The sequence below is a fragment of the Pollicipes pollicipes genome, unplaced genomic scaffold, assembly GCF_011947565.3.
Source record: "Pollicipes pollicipes isolate AB1234 unplaced genomic scaffold, Ppol_2.1 Scaffold_3087;HRSCAF=3621_pilon_pilon_pilon, whole genome shotgun sequence".
NCBI classification, from domain to species: domain Eukaryota; kingdom Metazoa; phylum Arthropoda; class Thecostraca; order Pollicipedomorpha; family Pollicipedidae; genus Pollicipes; species Pollicipes pollicipes.
In genome coordinates, this window is record NW_023596225.1 from 239056 (window position 1) to 261933 (window position 22878).

A 22878-nucleotide genomic window follows, 5' to 3' on the forward strand; every position below is an offset into this window, starting at 1 on the left:
ACTTAGCCTCGGGGGGTCACCGGTTATAAGCATAGAGCACTGGCTTTAAGGTACACATCTATGAAATGTTTTGAACATCGTGCTTGGTGGACGCCGGATGGTTACCAACGCTTTTGAAATGAGCGACACCAAATGGTTACCAACGCCTCTGAAATGAGCAACACCAGATGGCTACCAACGCCTCTGAAATGAGCGACACCGAATGGTTACCAACGCCTCTGAAATGAGCGACCTCAAATGGTTACCAGCGCTCCTGAAATGAGCGACGCCGGATGGTTACCAACGCTCCTGTAATGAGCGACGTGATGACAAACATTCCTGTTGCGGCTCGAGGTTGCAAAACTGCAGCATAGCACAGTTGATTCTCCATCGGAAATCTGCATTAGAGGAGGGCGTCCACTTGGGGTGTTACGCGTCCTTGTCGCACACTTTCATTACGAACGGCTAAAGCAGGCGTGGCCGCAGCCAGGCCAGCCTCTGCATAAGGCACTTGGCGAATGTGATAGCTTAGACGGTCATATGCGGACCATGGCCTGGCTCGCCGCGCTTTGGACGAGCTTGTTGATATTTTAGAAACCACTGACAGTTTCACCTTATAATTTCAACATCAGGCTCCAAATTGTTCCACCAGCGTGATTTCATTTTCGCGAAGGATTCCATTGTAGGTTGGTTACCTCGAGTGGTATCGATAAAACGTTGCAATATCACCAATACCACCAATATTCACATCCCATACGATGAACGCGGGAAAGTCAACTTTTATCATTGGGAAACAGAATGAACTTACTTAAAATGCAAATATATTTTTAACTGGAACTATCACGGTTCTATCACGGTTCTGGATTTTAATATAACTGCAGTCACTTATTGCAAGCCATAGCAGTGATCAGTGGCTGCAAATTCAGTGGCTGATGCGTATCCGAGCCATCTGACGGAAGATCCCTGACCTCATGTGATTACCACTGTCAATTCAAAAATACTGTCGCACTTTACCGAGAATGGGGAGCAATTTGCGCCGGTCTGTACACCCTCCACTGAAAACCCTCAAGCGCGGCAATAAGATGACTCTGATGCGCCGCTGCGGCTCGTAATACATTCCGCTAAATGAGCCCGGTCCAGCAATCACGAAGTTGAATGCGCTGGCGCTCGATGTTGTGAGGTGATCACTAAGCAAAACACTAAAGACCAGGGTCTCACAAATCTGAAATCCTGGCGGTTCCAACGTGGCCATAAGGCCGCACGGTGATGCTGTTGTTTGACGCGGTGGCCGGTAGTCGACCCCTCGGGGCAGAGGTCATGGCCCCGGCTACTGGAAGACGCCGTTACCAAGGCAACGCTGACGCCGCCTCTGGCAAGGCAGCAGCGGCCGGCTGATGACCTGACCAGCGCTTCGACGGCTCCTGCAGCCGGCCGGAGTCACGTGACGAGCGCTTCGACGGCCCCTGTGGCCGACCGGAGTCACGTGACCAGCGCTTCGACGGCTCCTGCAGCCGGCCGGAGTCACGTGACGAGCGCTTCGACGGCCCCTGTGGCCGACCGGAGTCACGTGGAACAGTGTCTGCTGCCGGCACTGTCAGGTGTTATCGCCTCCTGCAAACGTCTTTCACGCGCGTCACCGGCGCCCATCTGGCGCCAAACGTCAGCCAGCCTCCAGACAGGCACAGCTAGACACAGGATGGCGCGTACCGTGGCAATTAGACGATGACAGCTCTTATCGTGAACTGGAGCGAGGAGACAGCCGTCGGGGCACAACAAATACTTTTTATGTGGCTGAGACCCTGGGTCGACGCCAAACGCCAGCAGAAGTACCGTGGGCCTGCTCACCTCGCTCCAGGCTCACTGGAAGCCGCTGACGCATTGCGCTCTCGAGCGGTCTGTAGGCCTGATTCCTTTAACAGAGCACAGGCAATCGCCGTTCATGACGAACAGAATGTTTAGGATCCGTTTGTGGAACGTGATATTCGATCTGGTTGTGTGTGCCCGCGAATTATGCCCGATTTGGCTTCGATCGTGGGTGGTGGTCACCTCCGGCCCAGTACGTGTGAACGTAAATCCAGTCGACAATATGGTACTCTGAACCCGAACACAGTCGGAAGGGTTGTGCGAGCAGGCAACTGCCGTGACATTCGGAAACAAATTACTATTCACCCCAGCGATCGCTTTGAAAAAAAGAACAAGACTTGTCAATGGCTAAATGGTTGCCGAGAATACCATGTTAGATGACTAACAGTTGTCCAACAGTATATAGAATATCATTGATGTCGTAGTCCTTCCGAACATGGTAGCGAAACACCGTTCTTTCTTTGAATGCTCGTATCTTGCAATGATCTTTCTTTTACAGCCGTTGCAGCGTTTGAGCGCAAGTTTGACGTTATTCACATCACCATTACACGATGTTGGAGTACTTCTGTCACCCCATTTCCCCACCCAAGTGCATTGTTTCTCTCCGGCGTAGGCTTACCGCAAAACTTATCTCTTGGGACGGCCTTTACCACCACCTGCGCACCGGGTCGCCGAGGAGAGACCGTCGGCACGCTGTACATCCTGCCCACCGCGCTGCTCACCTTCCACAGCGGACCGCGGTGCGCACAGCTCCGGAAGAGGCAAATGTCGCACGCTCGCCGGGTTTCGCCCGGTTTCACTTTTGCAGGGCGTTTCGCGAGCCGGCAGTCGTGCTGTCAGCAGCGCATCAGTTGCCTCCGACCTTTTGGTCCCTTCAGCACCCGTCGCCGCAGGAAGTGTGCAGCTCTCGGCAGGAAGTGTGCAGCTCTCGGCGGGAAGTAAGAGTCGGCACCGAGCACGGTGGCGTCTGAAGGGCTCGTGGCAGGCACGCTATTGCATTACGGTCGCGCTGACTGCAGCCGGTCAGGCCAGCCAACTAGGAATTTCTGAATGGAACTCGACGGCTGATGTACCAGCACCAAAAAAGATGTCAAACTAATCCGAAATAGTGAAGGAACATTGTAGTCCGGATTAAAGCACACCTCCATAACAGTTATAGCCTGGCCTGGCCTTGGGCGAAAAGAAGAGCGGTCATGCTCTCTCATTAGCTTCCTGCTGGTTAAGCCTTCTAGTCTTTTCATTCAACGCGGATGCGATATTATTCTTACATCATTGGGGTCTAACAGAAACCCACGCACTCAGTTCAAATTTCAAAGTTCCCTTAACACATGAGGTCCCTCAGCAGTTTCTGCTTCGGCACCTTACTCACGGCGCAGAATGGGAGGGGGGGGGGGGGGGGGGCTGAGTGGAGTCTGTGGCGGCCGCCAGCCGAGCGGCGCCTCTCAGCCGGCGACGACCCGACCGGCGCCAGCTGTTCACCCCGCCGACGACGGCCACGTCAGCCAGCCGTCACCACCAGCCAGCCGTCATCGCTAGCAGTCGTCATCCGTCAACCGAGCTCGGTCATCCGTCAACCGAGCCTGGCCATCCGTTACGGGGGCCGGCGCCCGGCCGGCGGCCCGCACCAGCAGAGGGCCCCACCGGACCTGTGACTCGCACCAGTATCAGGCTCCATCGGACTGGCGGCCCGCACCAGCAAAGGGCCCCACTGGACCTGTGGCTCGCACCAGTATCAGGCTCCATCGGACCGGCGGCCCGCACCAGCAGAGGGCCCCACCGGACCTGTGACTTGCACCAGTATCAGGCTCCATCGGACTGGCGGCCCGCACCAGCAAAGGGCCCCACCGGACCTGTGACTCGCACCAGTATCAGGCTCCATCGGACTGGCGGCCCGCACCAGCAAAGGGCCCCACCGGACCTGTGACTCGCACCAGTATCAGGCTCCATCGGACTGGCGGCCCGCATCAGCAACGGGCCCCACCGGACCTGTGACTTGCACCAGTATCAGGCTCCATCGGACTGGCGGCCCGCGTCAGCAACGGGCCCCACCGGACCTGTGGCTCGCACCAGTATCAGGCTCCATCGGACTGGCGGCCCGCACCAGCAAAGGGTCCCACCGGACCTGTGACTCGCACCAGGCTCCATCAGGCTCCATCGGACTGGCGGCCCGCATCAGCAACGGGCCCCACCGGACCGGCGGCCCGCATCAGCAACGGACCCCACCAAACCGGCGGTCCGCACCGGCAGAGGGCCCCACCGGACCTGTGGCTCACACCAGTATCAGGCTCCATCGGACCGGTGGCCCGCACCCGCAACGGGCCCCACCGGACCGGCGGTCCGCATCAGCAGCACATCCCACCAGACCCGCGGCCCGCACCAGCAGCAGGGTCTGGCGACAGTGTTGATCATGCGATTGACAGCCATGAAAATTTCATATCCACAAGACTTCTGTGGTTATAGGCCCAGAACCCGAACGACGAGTTCCAGTTCACGAACGACTGCTGTTTTCTCGCAAGTCGTATTCGTCTTACAGTCTTATTCTCTGCTTGCCTTACAGTCTTGTTGTTAATTTGTCTTACTGTTTAATTTGTGTTTACAGTCTTATTTGAGTGCTAGGAGGCTCAAGCTTTGGTTTATTACGTGAGCGCGAGTTTCCACGTTGTCCAGTGCTGCCAGACGCGAGCTGTTCTGTCCGGTCCCGCTGGCACAGCGAGTTCAAATAAAACAAGAAGACCTACTCGGCATGGATCAGCCATGGAATGCCTCGGCTCTTTTGCTCTCTGCCGCATGTCCAACTCTTATTCAATGTGCTTTACATGTTTCTGAAAGTCATACACCTCTGCCGTGGTCTGGACCAGCAAGAATGCAGCAGCAGCAAGGTCAGGACCAGCAGCAAGCTGGACCGCCACACACTGCACCTGCGCAAAAACATGGCCGCCTCCCACCTGTTTCCCCGCCAGTCCTCTCCCCCCCCCCCCCCCCCACCACCGCGGATGTGGTGCAGGTGACTCGGCGGCAACGAAACGGAACAGGAGGCGTAATGGCCCTGAACAGGTGCGCGGATTCACGGGTTCAGGATGTAGCCTGCCTGGCCCATCATGCCAACATGGAGCGTGTGCCATGGTGTGGGCTCACTGTGGGCTGTGACGCTCATTCCCAGTGACGGGGACGCCGAAACACGCTCCGTGACTGAGTGACGGGAAGCTCGGGGACGCCGAACAACGTTTCCTCACCACGCGGAACAACGCTCCCTGACTGAGTGACGGGGAGCTCGGGGACGCCGAACAACGCTCCTTGACCACGCGGAACAACGCTCCCTGACTGAGTGACGGGGAGCTCGGGGACGCCGAACAACGCTCCTTGACCACGCGGAACAACGCTCCCTGACTGAGTGACGGGGAGCTCGGGGACGCCGAACAACGCTCCTTCACCACGCGGAACAACGCTCCCTGACTGAGTGACGGGGAGCTCGGGGACGCCGAACAGCGCTCCCTGACCGACACTTCCCGCGGCTTTATCTTTCGTATGGCCAAGTTGCCGACTAGTTCTTGATTGCCTTCGTGTGCCTTTTACGTGGGTCACACGTAGTGCCTGTAATGAAAACAACGCCGCATTCCGATCCATTAAACGTATGCATCGTGCTCGCCCAGCCTCTGTAAATTTCTTGATGATGCTGGAGTTGACGCTGACTGATGTCGTGAAACTCCTTAGGGAATTTATGAGCTGGATTAATTCATTGGCATCCCACAGATAACCCGAATATTATGTCCTGATTAACGTGTTGATGGGAGACGCTCATGAAGACCATTTGACCTTTGCTGCGACCCGAGTACGAACAATGACCTAGTCTCGGCGTCGTTTATCAGAGAGTGAGTTAGAGTCATGGGGCTTCTGAGAAACATGTCATGCGCATCCATCGGAGACATACTCCATACGAAGGAATGAGAACACATTTATTCTAAATAAAGAGTCTAGCGTGGCGCAGCGCCAATCATCAAGAAAAGCGTTGTGCGAAGCAGTCTTCAACGGAAGCGGTCCTTTCATTACCTCTTCTAAAACTGGGTGAATTATATAAGGGAGTGGGGCCAGTAGCGAGCAAAACGTGCCGGTGATGACGTTTCTTTACCTTTCGTGACGTGATTAACCATTTTCCTACAAACACAAATAATTCTATCTGCGCCAGTAAAACAAGGGATTCGGTGGACTGACATCACTCAATTAGTGCTACCCTCCCGGGAACAGAGACATGCGTGCTTTCGAAATTGGGGGTGGGATGTTGCCCGTCCCACAGGTACTTTCACAACTGCATTTCCTGGCTGCATGGGAACGCTGAACGAGGCTTTGTGATGTGTCGAGGCCTTGAGGAACATGTCTATCCAATATGTTCGGAAGACGACCAGCCCATTCGTCTAACATATCCACTTCGCATTCCAACGCCGGCTCCAGTTGATCTTGTTAGCCAGCGTTTCGTGCGCCGGGCAGCGTCGTTAACGGCTCTGGAGGTGCCCCATTACAGCGTGCGTCCAGTTGTATCCACGGCGCGGCTGGTTCTTGTTCTGGCCGGCAGTGAGTGTAGCAGTACCGGCCGGATGGCTGGCCACCCGAGGCGGGTTTTTCCCGCGAGCGTCGCTAATTGCGCTGCAAGCTGACTGGCGTATGGCCGCCACGTCACTGCCACGTCACTGCCACGCCGCCACGTCACTGCCACGCCGCCACCTCACTGCCACGTCACTGCCACGCCGCCACGTCACTGCAGACGACATAGCGTATGGCAGCTGGCCGCCACGTCACTGCAGACGACATAGCGTATGGCAGCTGGCCGCCACGTCACTGCAGACGACATAGCGTATGGCAGCTGGCCGCCACGTCACTGCAGACGACATAGCGTATGGCAGCTGGCCGCCACGTCACTGCAGACGACATAGCGTATGGCAGCTGGCCGCCACGTCACTGCAGACGACATAGCGTATGGCAGCTGGCCGCCACGTCACTGCAGACGACATAGTGGCACCAGTCAGATGACTTCTGGACGGAAGGGTGTGTGCTACCGTCAGATGACTTCCGGACGGAGGGGTGTGTGCTACCGTCGGACGACTTCTGGACGGAGGGTGTGTGCTACCGTCGGACGACTTCTGGACGGAGGTTGTGTGCTACTGTCGGATTTTTCTGGGCGGAGGGTGTGTGCTACTGTCGGACGACTTCTGGGCGGAGGGGTGTGTGCTACCGTCGGATGACTTCTGGATGGATGAGGTGTGTGCTACAATCGGATGATTTCTGAACGGAGGAGTGTGGGCTACCGTCGGACGACTTCTGGGCGGAGGGTGTGTGCTACAATCGGATGATTTCTGGACGGAGGAGTGTGGGCTACCGTCGGACGACTTCTGGGCGGAGGGTGTGTGTGCTACAGTGGGCCATAGTCCAGCAATTTGTGGACGAAAGGGTATGTGCTACAGTTGGATCTCTCCTAGACGGGAGGGGGGAGGGTACAGTCGGGTGATTTCTGGACGGGGAGGGGGGGGGGGGGGGCTACAGTCAGATGGCCTCTGGGCGTGTGTGTGTGTGTGTGCTTCATTCAAATGACCTCTGGAAGGAGGGGTGTATGCTACGGTCGGACTATATCTGAACGGAGAGGTGTGTGCTTCAGTCGGATGGCTTCTCAACGACGGGAGGGGGGGGGGGGGGGGTCTGCAGTCGGACGACTTCTGGCGGGCTACATGAGTACACGCCCCCGATCTCTTCTGTGACCCTGTTCCGGTCTGTTCGGCAACTTTAATAAACTATTCGTGGTGGCCGTGTTCTTGACTGCCCAAGTTGGTTGGCATGGAAATTTGGCGTCTGTGTCTGTCTGTTTGTGTCTATCTGTCTGGCGTCTGTATCTGTCTGTCTGCCTGTCTGTCTGTCTGTCTGTCTGTCTGTCTGTGTCTGTTCATCAAAGCTCGTTCAGTCCAGCGTGACTGCTTTCGCTAACACGAAATCGATACAAGGGCGAGCGATTCATAAAACCCAATGCCGCAAACCCGGCTCACTGTCCGGCAGATTGCCGAGCATCCCATGTGGCTATGCAGTGCCTCTGAGCTGTCTATTGCCGGCCGGCGCTCGACAGACGGGGCGCCAGCTCGGCGGGAGGGCTGGCCACGTCCAGGCGGAGTCCGGAGACGACGGCGTCGCATTCCCGTCCCGAGCCGCCACCCATCACGCTGATAGGCCCATCCAGCCCTCGCGCGGTATGCATGAGACGCGGGGCCGGCCGGGGCACGGAGCGCGTTTCCCTGGCGATGGCTCTCTCCGCTTATTCGAGTCTTCATTAGTGCGGGCTGTCTCATGCGGAGCCGATCGAGGTATGTCGCTGCGTACAGAGAATCGGTGAATGCTTATGCCTTGATTCCACGGCACAGAGTCACTGAGTGGTGGCCGGCCGACATGTACAGGATGTAGCGATACTGTGAGCAGGTCAAGAACAGTGTGTAGCGTACACAAGTACCGTGCAGACGGATGCAACGTTCTCCAACAGCGTAACGTGGGAGTACTGAAATCTGTGACGGTTACGTGTGGTACACCTCTGACAGGAGCCTCCATCCGCTAGACTGACATGGCTTACATGGAACACGCAGACCCCTGCCGTGTATTAACTCGTCAAGCCATTGCATGTGGCTGCCCCTCGATTCACCCTCTCTGCCAAAACATGTGATTCGATGGAGACACGAAACGAGACCGATCGCCCAGTGCACAGCCAACCCTCCGGCGTCCACCAGGTGTAGGGCCCGAGAGCAGCCCCAGCACTAGCCGCCCGACGTCCACCAGGTGCCGGGCTCAAGAGTAGCCCCAGCACTAGCCGTCCGACGTCCACCAGGTGCCGGGCTCAAAAGCAGCCCCAGCGTAAGAGGCCGTCTCGCGAAAGCCCGCTGCTCCTCCGATTACCACGTCCCTGCAGGGCGGCGGCGCGGCGGGTTGGCCGGCTAGCGGCGGCTCGCGGAGCGGCGGGTCGGCCGGCTAGCGGCAGCTCGCGGCGCGGCGGGTCGGCCGGCTAGCGGCGGCTCGCGGCGCGGCGGGTCGGCCGGCTAGCGGCGGCTCGTGGAGCGGCGGGTCGGCCGACTAGCGGCGGCTCGCGGGGCGGCGGGTCGGCCGGCTAGCGGCGGCTCGCGGCGCGGCGGGTCGGCCGGCTAGCGGCGGCTCGCGGGGCGGCGGGTCGGCCGGCTAGCGGCGGCTCGTGGAGCGGCGGGTCGACCGGCTAGCGGCGGCTCGCGGCGCGGCGGGTCGGCCGGCTAGCGGCGGCTCGCGGACCGTGACACCACCGGCGCCCGACGTGGCTGTATAACAGAAGGCTGAAATGGCCGCCAGCACAGGGCGGCCGCAGTCAGCGTATGGTAACTCGCCGATACATCAGCGGGAAACGCGCAGTAATTGGCGGCGTGCAGCCGTCTAGGATGGCCGTTAACTGCCGCTGGAGTGTTCAGGTGATTACGCCGGTGTTCAGCGCTCACGCTGATCAGTGTAAACGGCGGGTTATGGGCTTGTATGCAGTTCGGTCGGCTTAACGGTATGCTGATGAACGCTTAGCATGTGGAGCGAAATGCATGCGTCATTGAGATCTTTGTTGTTGGGGTTCTGATAGGATATCGACTTCTCGGTGCCAAAGAAATGCCTGATAGAAGCGAGTAAAGCATTAAGCGCCCGATTTTCAGCATTAAGAGCTTCTAAATCGGAAGTATTCAAGCTTCTAAAAAATGCAGCTTACTGACTGAACGGAGGCAGGAGGCCATCACTGGGATATCTCACACGAATATTCGTCGTAGCGAGGCAATGCATGACAGGTGATGAAGGTCAAAGAAACCATGCCTCCTAATGGCAGCTTGATATCTTAATTTAATCAGTACCATTTTGTACCTTAAAGATCAGTTTTCAGCGTGGCAAACAACAAAGATAAGTATGGTTAACGAACATTTACAAGTGAATAACATTGCGCCACGTGCCAAACATTCCCAGTTGAAGAGGAATGCGGGGAGGAGGCCGCTATTTACTCCTCTTACTTTTGCGGGCCTCAGCACCCACACCGCACCGCTGAGGAGGGAGGGCTGGGTGGCCTGGGTGGCATCCATGCGTCTGCAAATTTCTACGCATCTTCCCTTTATCTGCATGAGGAGCCTTTCTTATCCCTAGCACTAACCGTCAATTCAGTTGGCTTAAAAATAGGCGTGATGCAGCGTATATGCAGTGCGGGAAAAGAACGAAAGCTTGAACTTCGTATGTGGAATACAAAGACCCAACGATACACCAAACATAGTCAAACTTGACAACATCCCTCTACGAAGGACCTACTCAATTAAGCGCAAAGGCATGGGTGCCGGAGGGGCGGGTGGGACCATGGCCCTACCACTTTGTTGGAAAGTTTAACAGTAACGCAGCGTTGATGCTTGGGAAGAGCAGAATTCCTACCCCGGAGGATAAACGCTCAAGACTATCTTTTGACATGTGTTGCGCATGCCGCGGATCATCGGAGCTCATCATAGTTATCATTAAGGTGACACATATTTTGCTATATCACTATATTCAAACAGAACAGCCACTGGAAAGCATGTTCAAAACAAACACTCGACATGCGTTGCCAAACCTTTAACAAAACAAGCACGTTCAAAACAAACATTTGACATGCGTCGCCAAACCTTTAACAAAGGCGGCTGTCTTGTGGGCAAGGGAGACTACAGGCGGTAATCTTTAATGGCGCCCACTAGCCATGTGCCACACATACGAGATGTTCCGTGAGTGGTGCGCCGTTTCCGTGAGGGGTGCGCCGCTTCCGTGAGTGGTGCGCCGCTTCCGTGAGTGGTGCGTCGCTTCCGTGGGGGGTGCGCCGCTTCCGTGAGTGGTGCGCCGTTTCCGTGAGTGGTGCGCCGTTTCCGTGAGTGGTGCGCCGTTTCCGTGAGTGGTGCGCCGTTTCCGTGAGTGGTGCGCCGCACAAGTTTCCACTCCCCCCGTGTCAGAACGCTTTTCAGTTTTGGTCTGTTGCCGCCACACCCTCCTAGCTTGAAGGCAATGGCGTGGGCTCGAAAAGGTGAATACTCGGTGCATGAAATCATATATATTTTTTTCATTTATGTGAAGGAAAGAGATCGCAGCAGAGGGACCCTGGCGAAGTAACCAAATTGGTAATTTTTCGCTTTTGATCTGGCATAGATGAACTTATAATTTTTGCCGTGCTGTTAACTTTCATTGTTTCGTTAACATGATGACAGTGTTTCGCTCGTACTTGTGTTGGCTAGCAGCAAAACACAGCATTAAAACTCTGGTGGGCTTTTGGCTTCGATGAAGGTGCTTGTATAGAGCGAAAGAGCACACACAGACACCGTTTCCTACACAGTTCGGCTCCAAACCGTGAAATACATATAGCCGGTACATTTCGTCTGTGAATAAAGTTCGGGCTGCATTACCGTCGGCAGTAAACCTGACAAAGTTGACCAGGCGTACATGGTCATCTCTTCATCTACATCCCCACCCTGCGAGTCTAGCCGTCCTCGCCCGCACAGCGGGTAGCCGGTCGATGGTGATGTTCACGAGCTTTAAAACACGCCAGCTTTACGAACTTCAGCAGATTTTGTGTCAGATAAGGAAAACAAATGTGTACTTGGGACTACAAGGCAGTCACTTAAATCCAGCGGTTGAGGGTAAGGGCACACCTGCCTGGGAGGGACCGCTGATTAATATTCATTGCCAGGGGATTCGAATTGTTCCGGTAGAAAAACATACTCACATTTTGAAACCATGTAAAGCACTTTTATACTTCTTGGGTTTAGCTCCCAGAAGTACACTTTAGGACAGCAAACACCACCGTAAAAGCTTTTCTGTCTGGAATCCGGTTAATGATTTTGCAGCCTTTGTAACGCATTAGCTTTCTGTGTTATAGAGATGCTGAAAATGTTCAAGCCGAGCTGAAGTACCAGATAAGACACTTTCCTGAGACACTTCAGACCCTTTTGCGGACACTTTCCTAACATCGTAAACATGCTGTTCCATGTTCAGTAAAAATGAGCTGAGGAGAATTTCCTCGATTTTACATGTCCAGTATTGATTTACGCTCTGTCAGTCTCAAGCCGGCAGTTGATGCAGAGAAGACCCAGCCCAGGGTTTACTGAGATGTGGTGCAGGGATACAGTTTGTGGTAAATCTTGGTAAGGAGTGGTTCTCCAATGTCCATCCCTTTCTTTTCATTTGCTGATTAAATTTGGCATCAGTGTTCACAATGTAAGATGGTGGCATAGCGGCTTCATCGCCTTGCTGCCATATTACTGCTGTCTCAGCAGCGTCACCAATAGTATGAGACAAAAAAGGTAGTGTCCTGGATGATGCTGATAGCATATAGCACCTCCTGAGTCGAGACATTAGCCGGGCGGTGTGGAAGGGGGCGGAGAGAGGGGCGGTTGAAGCACAGGCGTGGCGTCCGCCCGCAAACGAGACGCCGCAGACGGCGCCCCAGACGGCACCACAGACGGCACCGCCGCCCCGTTCATCGTTTCCGGGCGGAATGTGCGCCGCCAATGGTGTCAACACTTTCGCTTCGCGCCACAATGCCGACAGGGGAAACGCTGTAACAAGTCTATGAGGCTGTTTGCTGCCCGGTGCCGAGGCGCAAGCGTCTGCGCCTAGAAAGTGAGATAATTTTGAAAAATGGCGGTTTAGTTAGCTGGGCTAATCGAACAGGCGATGGCTGTGTCCCACAAGGAGCCATTAGATGCAGTAATTGAGACCAGGGAACGGAAAGCCATCTGGGTTAATGCTTGAGGCTAGAAGCGAGCGATATTCAACTGTAATTTGTGAGGGTGAAATAATTAAACCTGGGATGCACTCCCTATCATTTGAAGCCGATGGGAATGTTAGCCCATTTGCTCGGCGCTCTTGCATCGACCTCGGACGGTTGGCTTCCGACAGACTTATATTTGGCTCGAACTTACGCTTCTCAAAAATGAATATATGATCTCGTTACATGCTTTTTTCGGTCTAAGCGTAAGGAGCCTAGGAATTTGTGTTGCCATAGAGGAATTCTTTCACCCAATCGCTGGTGTTTCAAACCATAGTAAAGATGTTATAGGTGGTAGTTGTTGGCATTTGTTAATTCAAAGCAACTGAATGACTGAGTTATTCTATGACATATATTCAGTGCAGACCAACTAAGACAATAAAGTAAGTAATATCGCCACAAAGACGACGCTAAAAGGGTAGCGGTTGACAATGAATTTCGCGATATTTCCGCCAAGGTACGACGGTCTCGACTACTAGCTTAACTACTTGGCCACTTACAATGTGCTATCTTTTCTTGCCACTGGGTGCCCACTAAGCAGCGGGTCTGCACCTACGCTCTCCTCCAGCCCAGTTAATTCTCCAACAATGCGGATCATATTGCAAAGATCCGCCAAGGTTTCCACGTGAGCGCGGGGTTTGGTTCCACTTGAGCGCGAGGTTTGGCCATCTGATCGTGGTGGTCGCGGGGCCGAAAACGTCCCATGATTAGCAGTCCAAAGCTGTGATCATGTCCCGGCACAAAAATGTGCGCATCGCGTGCGCGGCTTCTAACCATACCTCTGTGTGAGCGGGCTGCCGCTGCAGTGGCCCTGCGAGGCTGTTTGGGACGTGAGCGGTCACGAGAGGCGTTTATGCCCGCGATTATGCTTGACCCCTGTTGACCTCCAGCCATGCTCTGTCGATATCCGGCGGTTACTAACTCGCTCAGCCAACAAAAACACCAGCCGCCGCTCTAGCGTGCTCCAGCGCTTAGGCGGTTTGACGAAGGAAATTATTTTTATGATCAGTACCGATGCTCAGCGATTTGCACAATGTGAGCTGAGTGATTGGTTTTTGTTTTTGTTTGTGAGACAGTGCGAATAGGCAATTCCTTCCACTGTCACCCCGTATTCGATCAGCCTCTGGCCGCATAACACGAATAGAACCGATCGGCTCCCCGGCCGGCCGGGCGGGAGTGACTGACGGCGAGAGTCTGGCTTCGGACGATACACATACCTGCGATCATCGCTTGCAGCTCACCGCGAGTCGAGTGCCCGGCCGAACCAGCTTTCCCTCTGCCCCTCCGACCGGGCTGGAATCTGGGAGGAGGCCCGGCCGCGGGCGGGGGCGGCAGAAGCGCAGCGGGTGGTGCGGGCGGCGGCCGCCCCTCCGCGCGCGGCCCACTGGCCGACACGCCGGCACACGGCTGCCGAAGGTAACGACTGCGCTACCGTCCCTCCGTCACGTGCGAGTCAGCAGGCCGAAAAAGATGTGGGCCACGCAATCGGTAATCGCAGTCCGCCTTTGATAAATAGCACTCCAGGCGTGATGGATTAATTCAATTATGCCTCTCCGGAACTTGAAGAATGCGATCTAACTGGAATATAAATGGTTCCCCGGTAGCAGACCACGCATTGGTACTGTGATCTGTTCATCACGTGGCCAACTTCTGGCTTAATTGTCGGATGACGTCCAGCAGTTACGATTTATAAAGTTGGAAGTCATGATCAATGAGGCGGTGTGCGCGACTGCGCCTCTGAACGGCACAAGTGGCCTGCTTACGGCCTGGCCTGAGGCCTGGTCTGGCCTGGCTTGGCCTGGCCTCGGGACAGGCCCGGTGCGCGTCCAGCCTGCCAAAGAAACAAACACATGGAGAGGACAGCGCTCCCTGAAGCCACCAACAGAGAGAGAAAGGAAATCAAAGAAAATGATACCACAAATTGCTAGGGATGTCGTACGAGCCAATCGTTTAATTACACACAAATGTATACAGGGAAAAATATCATGCATACCCTGTAAACCGTTACGATTTATGCGTCTCATTTACGCACGTAATCCGCAGGAGGCAGCCAAATGTGTAAACAAATTATGATTGGCTTCCTGCAAAGCCAGCTCTTATGTAGTGTAAAGCCGTTCTCCCAGGGCGAGGGCGTGCCACCATTGGCACCATACTTGGCTACATCCCTGGTCAGTGGAAATTCGCCCAGAACCAATTGACGTGTGCAAATCGCAAACGCTTGCTAACGGCCTGACCCATGCAGCTTGCAAAATCAAAAATCCGATTCAGCTCTGGCTTTTTATATATGTATATATATATATATATATATATATATATATATATATATATATATATATATGTATATATATGTATGTGTGTGTATATATACATGCATATATATGAATATATACATATATGTATGCATATATGCGTATATGTATGCATATATACATGTATATATATATATATATATATATATATATATATATATATATATATATATATATGTATATATCATGGTAACCAAAAAAGGTAAAAATAGCCTGGGAGCAAGCCTGTAGTTTGAACCTACCAAACGCAGTGCGGCAAACAATACGTTTCCTGTGACCTGTTACTAACCAGCTGTCTCTAGTATCAGCTCTAATCGAGGATATTCTACCTGGTACCTACGACCCAGACCCATTAGTAATGTAGCATGCAATGTGGACTAGACCGCACTTAACCCGACATTTCGCAGTCTGCGCCTGCCAAGTGTCAGCCAAGTGCATTCACACGTATGTTATCCCATTCTCACTAGCTTGTGCTGGCCATGCCATCGGCGATGGCATGGCAACGATGCGCTATCGCATCGCAGTTCTTGCAATAGCGATTAGCTAGTATAAGTTACCAACATATTATGAACTTATCAGCTTACCTGAACTTTTAAGTACTACAAATTACGACTGCATTTCTCACAAACAGGCCTAGCAAAAAGCCACTTCACTCGACCCCGTTTTCTGGTCGGCAAGGACCTGAACTGAACTGAACTGAGCTCTGAACAGCTGAGCTAGAGATAGGCTAATGCAGGTGCCGACTGTCGTTTCCACCAGGATACCTTAAACTCATCCCATCAGGTCACTGTTTGACGAGTTCAGAGTCAAAATAGGTTTCCTGAGATAAGAGTGCTGCTTGGAGATAAGAGTGCTGTGTGCCACTTTAGCCGCATTCAAGATTACTTACTTTGGAGGCCAAATTCTTGTAACTTGCGTGCTGCGTGGAAATAATTATTGATGCAACCCCCAAGAGGCTATGTGCGATATGCAGTCCGCCTATGAGACGAGACGACCTTGCCACCATTGCTGTTTATTTCATATAGCCTCAACAAGAGCATGCTTACAGCAGTTCAGGCAATAGTAAATGAGACATCAGGTATGGATTAGTTCATTGTTGTTGCGATTCGCCATGAAAATATGGCCATTTCTTGGATTATTTGAGTACCGGACAATTTTTCACCGAATTTAGCGCGGGATGTAGGAATGTAGGGCGCGTGCACCATGTGACATCTTCCTGTTGATTCGGGATTAACAATACTGTGTTTGCTGCTTAAAAATCACAATAGCAAGCTTTGTGCTAATTTTGCAAAGAGCTTTACGACCAATGCTTCATGCTACTCTTTTCAACACTTTGATATTGTCCGTTTATTTTTCTGTGGTGTGCCGTGTTTCCTCATGTTACCATTGTCATTTGAGCCATAAGACTCACTGACACAACATAGTCAAAAACGATCGGCTAACGATCCAGGTCATGCAATTTATGAAGAATGCGATTTAGCCCGTGACTCAAAGCATCAGTTTTCGTGGTGTGCCGCCTCAGCTTACAACTCACCGCAAAGCGATTGACTCACAAACTCACATTGATTGACTCACAAACCAATTAATAATCACAGCGAGCTCTCGAGTAAAAAAGCCGGTTGTTTTAGACCTCCGTCTGAACTTCATACCTGACCCTAGATCAATGGTATTTGTTACAATCCTAAAGTCAAGTGTTTTGTTGACAAAAAAAGCTATTTCAGATGTGCATAGCTTCGTCTAACATTCTTCATCAATTTCAAGGATTCCCCAGAAATTGCCTTTGCTGGTAGCCATGGTCTGATTTTTACCTGCCATAGGTGAGCAGCCTGGTCACGTACAACTGATCTTTTAATACATAGACACCATGCAACTGCCGAAAGTCATGCAAAGTTTGGTGCGGCTATGCCGCGCCATTCGTAAATTGCTCCGTCAAACCTTCGGGGGATCAAATTGCCCCCCGCCCTCCCCCCCCGCCCAGGCGCGTGTTAACGTTGGCTGCATAAGGTGTGTTGTGGGCTTGGATGACTTTTTACATCTTTTAGTGACAGCGTCCGCGCAGATTGGGAGCATTTTCTGGGCTTACGTATGTCATTTGTAATGTGCAATATTTCGCTCACTCTTTCTAAGCTCTTGTCGCTATTGAGGATGACTACAGCTCGAAATATTAAGAGCCGTCATGCTAACTTAGATGACTTGGCATTACAACGCCGTTTGACCACTGCCCCCTGGTATATTGATGAACATAACGACTTCCAACTCATAACGCCAAATCTTCAGATCCGGTCCAATCCGTTCCACCGATTCATCCGCCATCCGCGGATGGATCTAATCCCAATCCGTAAGCAGCTCTAGTTTCCGGCGTAAGGTGAGGCGGCTTCGATGGAATCATTCATTTTAAGATTCATCTGGTCACGCTGCATGCACCGACAGATGGCAAAAAAGCTTAGCTGTACTGTGACGTTCTACGGGCGGGCTGATGCAGCCAACGGCAAGAGCAGTGCTAGAAGCCAACATTCGTCCCCCTGCCTCCCCGATCGAATCCTCTCTCAGCACTTCCTCACTGACCGCGCCCCGGCGTCCTGCCTGGACATCCTCAAGCGTGTGCTGGCATACAGCACTCGTCACAGGCATTTGCGTCGCGCGTCGGGATGTTGACAAAACAGACCGCTGCTGGGAATGTGTCTGGCATCCAGTGGGATACTTCGGTCCACGTGAAATAGAGGATTATTTTGCATCTAATAGCCCTTTTGGTTGGCGAATGAATACCGGTGGACTGGACTGAACGATGTGAACTGCACTCATTGTGTTTCCAACCATGACTGTGATCACGACCGGAGGACACACGCACCTCCATGTCGAACCGTTTTGATAATGACATTTGCCGGAACTAAAGGTGGCCGTGCCATTGAGCAGCGTGGCACAGAGCAGCCACGTACTTAATACGGCATGACTCACAAGCTGGTCTCAAGCTCCCCCACTGTTTGAACAACGTGGCGCTGAGATTGTCATGGCCAACGCTGAACACAATAGCCATAATTTCTACACGCTCCGGACACGGCGCAGCTCGAGTCCCACGTTAAGTAAGTGCGATGTGACCAAGGTGATCAGAGACTCATTTGGATGCAGTTACTTCTGGTGTCATGGTGGGTGCACACTGCTGGCAGCCGCCCCCCATCTGCGGCTTTGTTTCAGTCTAGTGAGTTCTGGGAAAACAGGAAACTATGGTACCTACACTAAATACCTCGTTTCCCATTAATCTGGGCCTCGCCGAGCGACACAATTTGCTCTGTTGTAAGGACTTCTAAGCGTCATGAACATTGGATCCATCTTTAGAAGCATTAATAATTCCACTTATTTTAAACAAAACGCAAATTTCATCGGCCGTGAACTTCATCCATTTTGCGATCGTGTTCGACATTAAGAGCAGGTCTGTTACAAGCGCCACGTACGCGCTCCCAGCCCTCAGATCCACACCCCAGGCCACAAAGCCGAAGTCCCGTTCGCAAACAATGTGACCGTCTAGCTCTGAGCTCTCACGACTTCCGGCATGGCGCCGGCCGCCTGTTTATTTACCAGCTGGCCGGAGCCCGTCGCCAATGCACTCGACACCGCCGCTGGCCGCCCGCCTTCCTGTCACGTGCCGCGCCCGAGGAGGACCACGTGCCGGCGGCGCCACGAGCGCGCCGGAGCACGTGTCTGGGTTAGTGCCTGGGCGCGGACCGAGACGCGGGGAACGAAGCGCTCCCCCTCCAACGGAAACGACGCACATGGGGGCGCGTCGCCCAAAAGAAAGCACGGCGACGGGCGACGAGGGGATCGGGTGTCGCCCCTACGCCCGCTTCCGCTGACGGCGTTTTTTCTCCGTCTTCTGCATCGGTCTGGCACACGTGGGTCGCAGCCGTCGAGACAGCTGCGTGAGATGAAGTACAAATGGTTGGCCCCCTCCACAGAAGGGACGGTGTGGTTCTGTGGTGGACGGTGACGGTGTTGTGGTTCAATATCGTGTGCTTCTCTGCTGAAGATCTCGGAAAATATGTGCTAGCCTCACAAAAATAGCATGTTTAGTTGAATCGTAACCAGACATGGCTGAGGCTTCCTACCTAAGCGTCGCCCGACTTTGACATGATGATTTAAGGGAGAGCGAACCGCTGCTCGACACCCCGGCACGGCGTGGAGCAGCTGGATGATCCGCCGGCGTGGTGTCACCACGACGCCCTTCACGGCAGGTAACGCCCACCACGGCGTTACCTGCCGATAGTACCACCGCCGGGAACGACGATCACCCGCCGTCGGTCACGACGATCACCGACCGTCAGTCACGACGATCCTCGGCCGTCGGTAACGACTATAATCGACCGTCGGTCACGACGGTCACCGGCCATCAGGAACGACGATTACCGGCCGTCGGTAGTGACAATAATCGGCCATCGGGAACGACGATCACCGGCCGTCGGGAACGACGATCCCCGGCCGTCGGTAACGACAATAATCGACCGTCGGTCACGACGGTCACCGGCCATCAGGAACGACGATTATCGGCCGTCGATAGTGACAATAATCGGCCATTGGGAACGACGATCCCCGGCCGTCGGGAACGACGATTACCGGCCGTCGGTAACGGCCCACCAAAATAAAGTTCATGAGAGTTGTGCAAGCGATCGGTTAGTTGTGATGACACACAGGCTTGTCAGCTTGTTTACTCTGGAGAAAGGGGGGGGGGGAGAAACCTAAGAATAGATAAGGAAGGGAGAGGCGCGCAAATGAGAATAGAAAAAGATGTCCATAGTTGTCAAAACGCCCCGAGTGGTGGATAACTTCAGCGAAAAGAAATGTCCATTTTCACTTGATGCTTGGTGTGCACAGTACTTTGGACCGAAACATTTGGTGACGGCCGTGACGAACATTGCAGCTCATACCGCACAAGCTAACATGGGGCCTTCGTGGTAGGGCTTGTCGCCACGCAACACAAGCGGACCTTCCCGTAAAGACCCTGTGCCGTAGTCTTTAGCATCACGGTATCTGCTGTGTGTTTCATCCCAACTCGGCGACAAAAATGGTCCAGACGGGCCGCAAATTCGCTGTTTTTACCAGCCGATTCTTGGTGTCGCATACTAGACAGTAGAAAATACCGAAAAGGATCTAAATGTGACAGTTTATTTGATCGCAAGGCACGTTTCAACCGTGCGATGTGACTAAAGTATGGCGCCCCGTGGCTAAATGCTCTGCGACTTCGCAAGCGGCATTTATATTGCTGTTGCATAAATTCCTAAGCAGATCTTTTGGCTCGTTGAATTCATTGATGACGGCACGATATCGATGGACAACACGACGCGTCTTGTCTTCAGCGACGAGAGGCGTAGACATTTCAGGGAAAGATGGCGAGATGATCCGATCGAGGTAGAAGGTGACTTGTGGTTGTCCAGACTGCCTTTTTAAACAACAGGACACAAACAATGATGCAGAAGAACTGGTATTTTCAAAAAGTCCCTTAGTACCCATTTGCCGTGACTTCAATGTGGCATTCTTACAACACACTATCACTTCCTTTTGCCCAGCATTTGTGCAGCCATCTTTACCTCAATCTGGGCCCAACCCGGAACCCAATACATTCCTCCTTTCGTTCCAGGCAGCACAGCCATCCAGTTTAGATCTGCATAACGACTATGCGGTGCAACGAAAGACAGTCGCCAGACCACACAGGCCCGAGCAGGCTTGGAGCACGTCAAGATACGGTGGGGAGTATGATGATGGTTGGGAATAAGCTCGGCCGCTCACGTGGTTTTCGTAAGGGGACTTGGCCTCGGGGAGACCTACATATTGTACTTCGCACTCCAGTGTCGCTTGCCACTGTTTCGAATGCTGCGATATACTCAGCTGCCGCAGCTGTCCAGATCCATCTTCATTTCCTCCGCGCTCAAACGAAGGAAATTCAGCGGCAGATCGGGTTTAACCGTGAATCCCCGGCAAGTACCGAGGGCCGAAGAAGACTGCTTTCGTGATCGGACTATCTCCTAACCCAGGGCCGTTGCACATGCATTCCCAGCGGCAGGTGTATCGCTTCATATGCTTTCGGGGGGCCTAAGACCCCTCCCCTTATGCCATTCTGAGCCTCCTCAATGTTAATGAGCAAAGGGGAAATGCCGAGCTAAATAAATGCAGGACAACTATCTAAACTAGTAGTATTCTAGATGGTAGGTGTCTAAAAACGCTATTATCAGACTAGGAGTATCAAGTTAATTACATGCCAAATAGCACACCGAAGGTATCTAGTGTTTATGTCGTGCTAATTTCGTGATATGTTCAGCCAGTCTGCAGATGTTGGACAATGTAGTCAAACGTTAGCGCCTGGATTAGGGTAAAGAACAATGGACTGCAACATATGACTGTTTTTAAAAGTACAGGGCGGCGCAGAGAAAAGTGAACCGACGTTTTCTTGTGGTTGATGTGGCTATACAACAAGATTAGCGACATTGGTCATCAGTGACCGTTAACTAAGATTTACTAAGATGCTTTTTCTGTGAGTTACATCCCAATCTAAGTTTTCAGAAAAACAAAGTGCACATTGACTTGAAACGGGATGTACGGGATGTAATTACTCCACAGAAAAGTAGCTTTAAAACTACGAAATATTGTCTGTTAATTTTTGTTGTTGTCAAACTTTATCATCGAGGACGCCAATTCAAGTGGACATAATCCAGGGAGAAATCGGGTTTTGGGATAAGTTAGATCAGCCTTCTTGGTTGAGTCCCCCAGCCGATTTTAGAAGGTGACATCCCTGGGTACCAGTTATCCTGACATTGGTCGAATGCCATGTTGTGAGTATTTTAACTGTGTGCGCATTAGAAGCGCCAGTCCCTAGAAGCTCCTGTCCATCATCCGATCCTAAGTGAGAGGATGAGCCGGCTGTCCCTCTAAAAGCGTCTAAAAATCAGGTCGCCCAACATGTCAAATATTTTATATCAGATATCTATCACAAACAACCTCAGAAACCTCAGTCACTACTGGCGCCACCGCACTCCCTCACTTGCATCTAATGGAAAGAAAGCAACAGAGCGGGGTGTGCGATATGCATCCATATCAAATATGTTGAGTTGCGTACCAATTTACGACACAAAAGAATGGTATCAGCTATAAAGAAGGCTTTGAAACTTTGGAATTCCAAAAATTAGGAATCCCATCAGCGCATCCGGTGCGAATGATATTGAAAACTTCGGCGATATGCAAGGCTTTTGGTGATTCGCTCATCGAAGCCAGGACCTAATTGCCCCACTAGGCATGGAATCCATTGCCATTTTATACTGTTTGGTGTCTCGCTTCTCTGCTGGCCAAAATTTTCCCTTTAAGAATTCGATCAGCGACACAAAGTGCAAGAAAAATGCAAAATGCGAAGTGCACAATGCAAAAACCCCTGAAGACGTCATTGACAACCGCTCAAAATCGCACGTTGATAGTCAGTTTCAATGGCGGCGTCATGGACTCGAGATCCTCGGCAGTTGGGAGCATCCGGACAATCCCTGGATCCCTCAAAATTGCGAACACGCCTAAGGCGTGCGATAGATAATTCGAGGTCACAAAAAGGCTCTGGGCCACGCTCTGAGTAGAGAATTCGGCCCTGTTAAGTCATGGGCCCAAATAGTTTGAAATCGACATATCCGTGACAGAAGTTTCCCCGACACAATGAATCATTCTTTCACGACGTGCCTGAATACTATATATAATAGTCTAATAAAACTACCGGTTGCAAAATGTTCTTACAGGTATATTTTTGTTCCTACACACGTCAATAACTTACACTTCATTCACTGACTAGATATAAGACAATGACAAACAAGGCACAGAAAACAGAAAACGGGTCAGGTCTCAAACGGAACTTTTGAACGCACGGCAACAAGTCTGTGTATGGGAACCACCTGAAAACGAAATCATGGCAGTACTGCC